The sequence below is a fragment of the Coloeus monedula genome (genome assembly GCF_965178545.1).
Source record: "Coloeus monedula genome assembly, chromosome: 3".
Classification (NCBI taxonomy): Eukaryota; Metazoa; Chordata; class Aves; order Passeriformes; family Corvidae; genus Coloeus; species Coloeus monedula.
The window spans coordinates 116,889,073-116,896,444 of NC_138783.1; positions in this window are offsets into that span (position 1 = coordinate 116,889,073).

Here is a 7,372-nt window from a genome sequence, read left to right on the forward strand (position 1 = left end):
CAGGAGAGCCAAATGTGCCTCCAGTCCAGGCATTGCTTCATAACTCATGAAGAACTCAAAAGAAAGAAAAAATGATGCATTATAGGAACTGAATCCATCATAACTCTCCTGTGGTACCCACAATGTAAACCTGAGCTTACCTTCCCAGAAGAACAAAGTTTCTCTTAGCATATGAAGGAGTTTTCCAAAGCTTGAGCTTTTAAAGCCTATGGAAAAATAAGCATTGAAAAAATACAGGAAAGTAGTAACATTGGGGAGGGAAAGAGGGAGAAGATAGTGATCACAACAAAATGGTTGTGAGTGTGATTTCACCATCAGGAACACTGCAGTAGGAATTTGAGATTTTTTTTATCATCCATCAAGAGGGACAAAGCCCAAACAACTGAGTCAGGAATATCTTTTAGGAACAAACAAGGCAAGCTGAGTTTGCTGTGACTCCTAGATTCAGCTTTGAGGTGAGCAGGGCCCCGTTGCTTACCTTGCCTGACCTCCTTCAACAACACCAACCTCACCATTTCAACCAGTTATTCCTGCAAGGAACTAAGGGAACAGGTTCACACTTTTTCATTAATATCCTGAAAAAAACCTACAGGAATTCTGTCACTTTCATCAGTTTTAGCCCAAACGTGTGTTCCTGCCGAAGTTCAGCCACTACTGTGTTTGTTGCTGTTTCACCCACTTATTTGTTTACCGTCTATCACAAATGTTGTGTTCTGCCCTGTAAAAGTGCCCACACGTCAGTCAGGGAATAAGAAACAATCCCACATCCCCGAGGTGACTCACACACCTCGTGGATACTGAATCACCATCGGGATGAGGTGAACATGTGGTGTGCAAAGCAGAGGCTGGAACGCTTTCAGCCAAAACATTCAGAAAACACTGCTACAAATTAGGGAATTCACGAAGAGCAGCAGCTCGTGAGGGACTATTTGTAACCCAAAGGGCCAAGCTAACTGCTTCTGGCTGTCACCCCTATCAGAGACTGTTCATTGTGTGTGCCCCAAACCCAGAGAAATATAGAAAAGTCAGCTTGGCTTTGTCTAACTCTAGTTCAGAGACCCTCCTGAGCAGTCCACACTCCAAATCTGGGCACTATTAGGCTAAAATATTATTTGCTTAGGCCTGTGAGCACTAACCATAAGGGAATATTCTGTAATACCCCACAGACCACCAAAAATCCCTTTGTGGTGGCACAGCACAACGTAGGTACTCTGCAGAGGCTCTGGAAACTCCATTCATGAGCGACCTGGCCAAGGCTATGCTGGAAGCACATGAAATTATGGGAACTGAGTCACAGATCCCAGCACATATTGGATGCTTTTATAGGTCGAAAGTAAATCCTCTTGAAGAGACTTTTTTTTTTCCCCATATGAAGGCGACTTGGGCTGATTATTTTGTTCAGGGTTGGATCTGTGACGTTTTGTTGTTGCTTGAACTGCGAAGTTCATGTGTTAAAACGCTGTTCCAGAGCTGCAGCTGATTGTGTGCAGGTTAATAGATGAGCCTTTGTCAAGGATATTGTGCAAACACATTTCCACAAGACATTATTGTCTGGACACATGAGCAAATATTTGCCTAAAAAGTCTAATTAACCATTGTTCAAGAACTGCCACCTGCCCCTGGGTTTTCTGGCACTCTCCTGGAAGGGCCTGCGTTGTACAGCAGTGCCTTCAGCCAACATTTCCATGGGAGCCAACTCCTGACCAATAATTAAGTAAACATTCAGCTTGCTGCCTATTTTTTTTAATTTCTTTTAATAATAAAGGAAGTGTTACAAAGAAAAGGAGTAAAGGCAACCAGTCTTGCTTTAACAGCACTACAGGGAAAGGATATATGTGGCCATGGGCTGACAGAATCCCAGAATCCCAGAATCACTGAGGCTGGAAAAGACCTCCAAGGTCATCAGGTTCAACCTGTGACCCATCCCCACCTTGTCCCCCAGCCCAGAGCACTGAGTGCCACGTCCAGGCCTTCCTTGGGCACCTCCAGGGATGGGGACACAAGGGACATGCTGGGGTGGTCATGGATGAGACCATCAGCAGCACAAAGGACGAGCCCATCTGTGTTGTAAAGTTCCTTTTGTCAGCTGAAGCCACGAGAAGTGATGACAGTCACGATGCCAGGGGATGGATGGACAAAAGAGGATTGTGCAGCTGTCCTGGAAAATGTGGCCTGTGACATGCCAGGAGGTTGGAGCTGGAGCCCTTTTGAGCAATGTCCTTTTGCATCTCCAGTAAAGCTGCCCCAAACTGCAAATAAATGACTTCAGAGACAAACACTCACCCACCTGCCTTAATCTTGAAGATATATTTATACAAAGATTTATTTTGGAAAGCTCCCCTCACATTCAAAGTGGAAAATCAAATATTTTTGTTTGAGAATCTTGAAGTTAAATATTTTGTTGGTTAACATTTTGTCTTCTCAGCCCTTTCTGGTTGAAGTAGTTCAACAATTTTGATAGAATTCAACAAAATATTTGGTCAATTAAAATTGGTATTTTTCTTAGTTATACCCTTTTGTTGGAAATTGTTTCAGGCACTTCCACTCATGGAAAGTATGACTGTCCAAAGTGGATTTTTTTTTCAATATTTATATCACCTTTATTTCAAATTCCTTCTCCCAAAAATAAGTGATGTTACTGCCAGGCTAAGCTGTGCCATGGGTTTTGTGGAGGCAGTTACTGGCTAGAAATATGTGATTGTACTAGATGTACAATCTTTGTTTGCTCATAAAACATTTTGTTGCCAGTTAATCGAAATTATTATTACTTTTCACATCTCTCAGATTTCCCAGCTGATCAGCTCCCCCAACTCTGGCTGCTGCAATTCTGTTCCCCTCGGAGCTCTGCAGATGAGTTTCTTTGCCCACTCCTTAGTTTTTTCCTCTCATGCTCCCATTACCAACTGAAATGGTCCTGTTTTTTTCAGGACTTCACCAGAATCGCCCTAATCCTGACCTGTACATTCCCACTTGTCCTTGTCTCGTTGCAGAAAATAAGGCCCATGAAATCTCTTCCCTGTTAAGAGCTGGCTGAACCACAGAAATAGAATTCTAGAATGATAAGGAAGGGAATGGAAGGGATCTTAGAGATCACCCAGTCCCAACCTCCCCTGCCATGGGCAGGGACACTTCCCACTAGATCAGGTTGCTCAAGGCCTTATCCAGCCTGGCCTTGGACACTTCCAGGGTCGTAAAAGTGGCTTAAATTCACCCCACACTCTTCTGCGTTGTCATTGTGACCCCCCAAGCTATCACAGCTCTTCAGAGACATAATCCATGCATGGTATTCTGTACATGAGGATTTGTGGCACCTCCATCCTTGCCCAGAAAATACGATTGGCAGGTGAGGGAGAGCCCAGCCTATGTGAGGATGACAGGAGTAGAGTGGAGATACCTCTGCTTGCCTGCGACACACACACTGACCTGAGGCCCTTCCCTGCTGTCACTTCCCCCTTTGATCTGCCACTGCACTTGTGTTATGGCAACCACCAGCTCTGTTGACAAGAGGGTGAAATAATGTCACCAAAACTGCCCCAAAATAGCCTCCTCTCCATCACTCAAGACGCCCTTCCCCAACGCCAGCTGTCAACTGCCCGCAGCAGGAAATGCTTCCCTCCGGTGTGTTTTCCTCCTCAGGGACTGCGAGCTCCCAAACATGCCATTGTGCAGAGCAGGGATTCAATACACAAAAGGCTAAAAACTGCACAGCATCCTGTCCTTGCTGTTCCTAAAGCAGAGTCCTTCTCTCACTCTGCGAGGTGCTGAGGGCCCCACAAGAGAAGCGCAGGTGCCTGGGCCAGCAGCGCCGTTGTCACAGCAGAGTCACATCCCTAAGGATGAGTCCTGCACCAGAGGTGGAAAACAGAGCAACTTAGAGGGCTGAAATGTCCCTCCCTGCCCAGAAAGAGAGGGAAATGGGATGTTGAATGATTTCCTTACACAAGCACTGCACGGTCTGCTGAGCTGAAGGAAGAGAGATGCTGATGATTTATGGTGATTCCTCCCAGCAGACAGCCTCGCCAACCTTCCAAAAAACACAGTGCCACTGTCCTTTACTGTGCAGGCTTTACTGGCATCCTGCTCTAGGTTTGGTGTGGCAAAGGCCTTGGAAATGACTCTGTGTCCAGCCCTTTTGGAGAAGGGGGCAGAGGTGGTGGGCTGCAACAAATTGCCGTGGAGTCATCGGGAGCGCGAATGGCGTAAATGCCAGGAAATATCCTCCTGCTGCTTATATTTAGTTACTGATAAGGCTGCACGGACCCAGAGCGTGCTGTGCCCTCTCCTGTGTCTTTCCTGCCCACTGAGGAGCCAGGGGAGGCTTGTGCAAAGGTTTCACTGATGAAAGAGGAAATAATTTCTTGCTGCATGCCAAGGTTATAATCGGGGGGGATTTGCGCAACTGGGAAGAACCTAGACTTTTCTTCATCTCTCCTGAGGAAATTGAGAAGCTCCATTGCCAAATATCTGTTGGGAGAATCAAGAGGAAGCAGAGGTGTTTATCCTCTGGAGGAAGTGGGAGGGCTCAGGGGCTGCAGCAGTGACATTATCTCAGTGCAGGGCATGCCTGGGGCCGTGCTGGGACTCTCATCCTGTTGCCTTGGAGGAGCAGGAAGCTTCCATCCCTGAGTCCTCTCTCCTGCTGGTGCCCATGGTGCACCGAGCCTCAGGGAGGTCAGAAACCCCGTGGGATCTTTTATTTTAACCTCTGCTTCAAAGACTGTGTGCTTTACTGTGAGTTTGTGTGTGTGACTTGCTTCTCAGCCATGCCCTCCACAGCCCCCTCATTCAGCTTTTCCTGTTGACCAAAGGTTTGATTCCTCTCTGGATGAAAAAAAAAACCACGCAACCAAACAAAAACACCAACCCAGAAATACCTCTCTGTGTATCTCAGCCATCCCTACTTCAGCTTAATGGAATTGGCTCTCTGAATTTAGTCAACTGTTCTGTTCAGGCTCTCCTACTATCCATAGTTTGGGGATTATTCTTATTATCCTGCTTTTATCTGCTCAGGAGCTGGATATGACTCCAGGAGTGTATTATATCACATAATTAGCATATGGGGCATGTGGTTTGGCATTCCTAACCCAGAGGAAAAGCTACTTGTGAAATGTTGTGTGTTGACCTAGTGCTTTCAGGATTTTCAGGATGCACTTTGGGGTTTTTTTAATATCCTCATTCCTCTGTGTGTATTAGGGGGTGACAAGGGCCCACGGCTCCTGTGGGCAGATGATTTCATGGTGCAGCACCAGCCCCCAAAGTTCCATTTGCTCCTGAATAGAGGATTTTTAAATTTATGGGGGAAGTTTCTGGTGACAGTGAGGTTATTCTCCACCTCAAAACTTGAGGCAGAATTCAGAAATGCTGGGCCGAGACCTGTGGCAAGTCTGTGATCCCGAATATTGCAAAGCAGAGCTGCCACAGCTTTCTCTTGCAGCTGGTGTTCCCATGGGCTTGATGGTTTTCATAGGATCACATCCTGGTTTGGGTTGGAAGGGACCTTAAGATCATCCAGCTCCACCCCCTGCCATGGGCAGGGACACCTCCCACTGTGCCAGGCTGCTCCAAGCCCCAATGTCCAGCCTGGCCTTGGGCACTGCCAGGGATCCAGGGGCAGCCCCAGCTGCTCTGGGCACCCTGTGCCAGGGCCTGCCCACCCTGCCAGGGAACAATTCCTGCCCAATCTCCCATCCAGCCCTGCCCTCTGGCACTGGGAAGCCATTCCCTGCCTCCTGGCCCTCCATCCTGTTGTAAGTACCTGGAGCTTTGTCTGAAATGCCCAGAAATCCCACAGACTGCACCTGGAGGTGGTTCAACTCCATATGGGGCTTGGAAGAACCTGGTCTAAAGGGAGCTGTCCCTGCCCATGGCAGAGGGTTGGAATAGGATGATCTGTAAGCTCCCGTCCAACCCAAACCATTCTGTGATTCTGTGATTCCACCCTGGATCAGAAACGTGCACACAAGGTGCTTTGCCCTCCTTTGCCAACTCCTACAGAGCCTTTCTAGGAGAATTGAGCAGGCTTTTAAAGTATCTGCCCATTTACACATAGAACCAAATTACATAATTGTAGCTCCTCTCGGAGTCCAGGGAACACATCCACAGAGCAGCAGGATTTGGCCTTTAAACAGGAGCACTTTCACTGAACTGAATGATGCTGCAGTGGCAAAATCAGCTGTAAATAATTTATTTCACTTGTGTAACCATGAGAAAGGAGAGCAGGAAGGAAAGGGCACCTGCATTTGCAGCCAGCCAGGTTGGCATCAGCCCTGGCAATGGATCAGAGCAGGGATCAGAACAAAACTGACAGAGGTTGTGCTTTGTGTATGATCTGCAATTACTACAAAGGGGTGTAAACGCCATCCAAAACAAACAGCAAAGCTCCTTTTCCTTTCAGCAGCAGCTCGTGGTGAGGAGAGGGGCACTGGGAAAGCTGTGGGGCTGCCACAGCCCAGCCACAGCCATCGTGTTGACAGGGAGCAGCACAGTCCCCAGAGTGCCCTGGCAGGGGCAGGACCCTGTCGGGTCACAGGGTGACAGGGACAATGCTTCTGCCCATGAGAAGCATCCAGAAGAGGAATATTTTCCAGCAGAGCCCTGTTGCTGCCAGAGTTGGCAAATGAACAACCTCTCTGACCCAGCGAGATACAAACCCTCTCTGGACCCCTCTCATACTCTGGTCCCCATCACTCCCTGTGTTGGGGGAGGCATCTCCCAGGTCCACCAGGTCCCTCCAGGTCTCCCAGGTCCCCAGGCACTACCAGCTGCAGCTCAAGGCATATCCTGCATGGCCCACATCCCTGGGGCCATCTGGGCTTGTTTGGTGTCAGGCACTCTGACTTCAGTCCCAGCTCATCACCAGCAGGCACAACCTGCAGAGCCAACGACTTTTCCTTAAATCAAATCCACTTCCAAGGAAAGAAACAGCAGAAACCCTAATTCTAGCCCCTTCCTAAGGCCTGACCCTTCCCTGCTCCTGGGGAGGCCCATCCCATCCTCTTTGCAAAAACAAACCCATCTCTTGCTTGTGCTTGCCCATCCTCTTACCTCCCACCTCAAAGGAGTTTTGGTTCCATAATCTTTTGATCCCAAACTCCACTGATATCTAATTTTCAATGCATTGGAGGCAAGACCTCTGAACCCAACAGCACTGCTTGCTATCTTTTGATATAACCTTAAATCACCTTATCCAGGAAACTGGAAGGTTACTTCCCTCTTTTTCTTTCCCCCAGAATAATTTCAATTAAAACGTGCAATACCTATCCTTGGACCCAGGTATAGCTTATACAGTTACTCCTAATAACCTTCAAAATATCATTATGTTCATTACTTAATAATATATAGTTGACAGTCATAAATTTTATTTACATTAGAT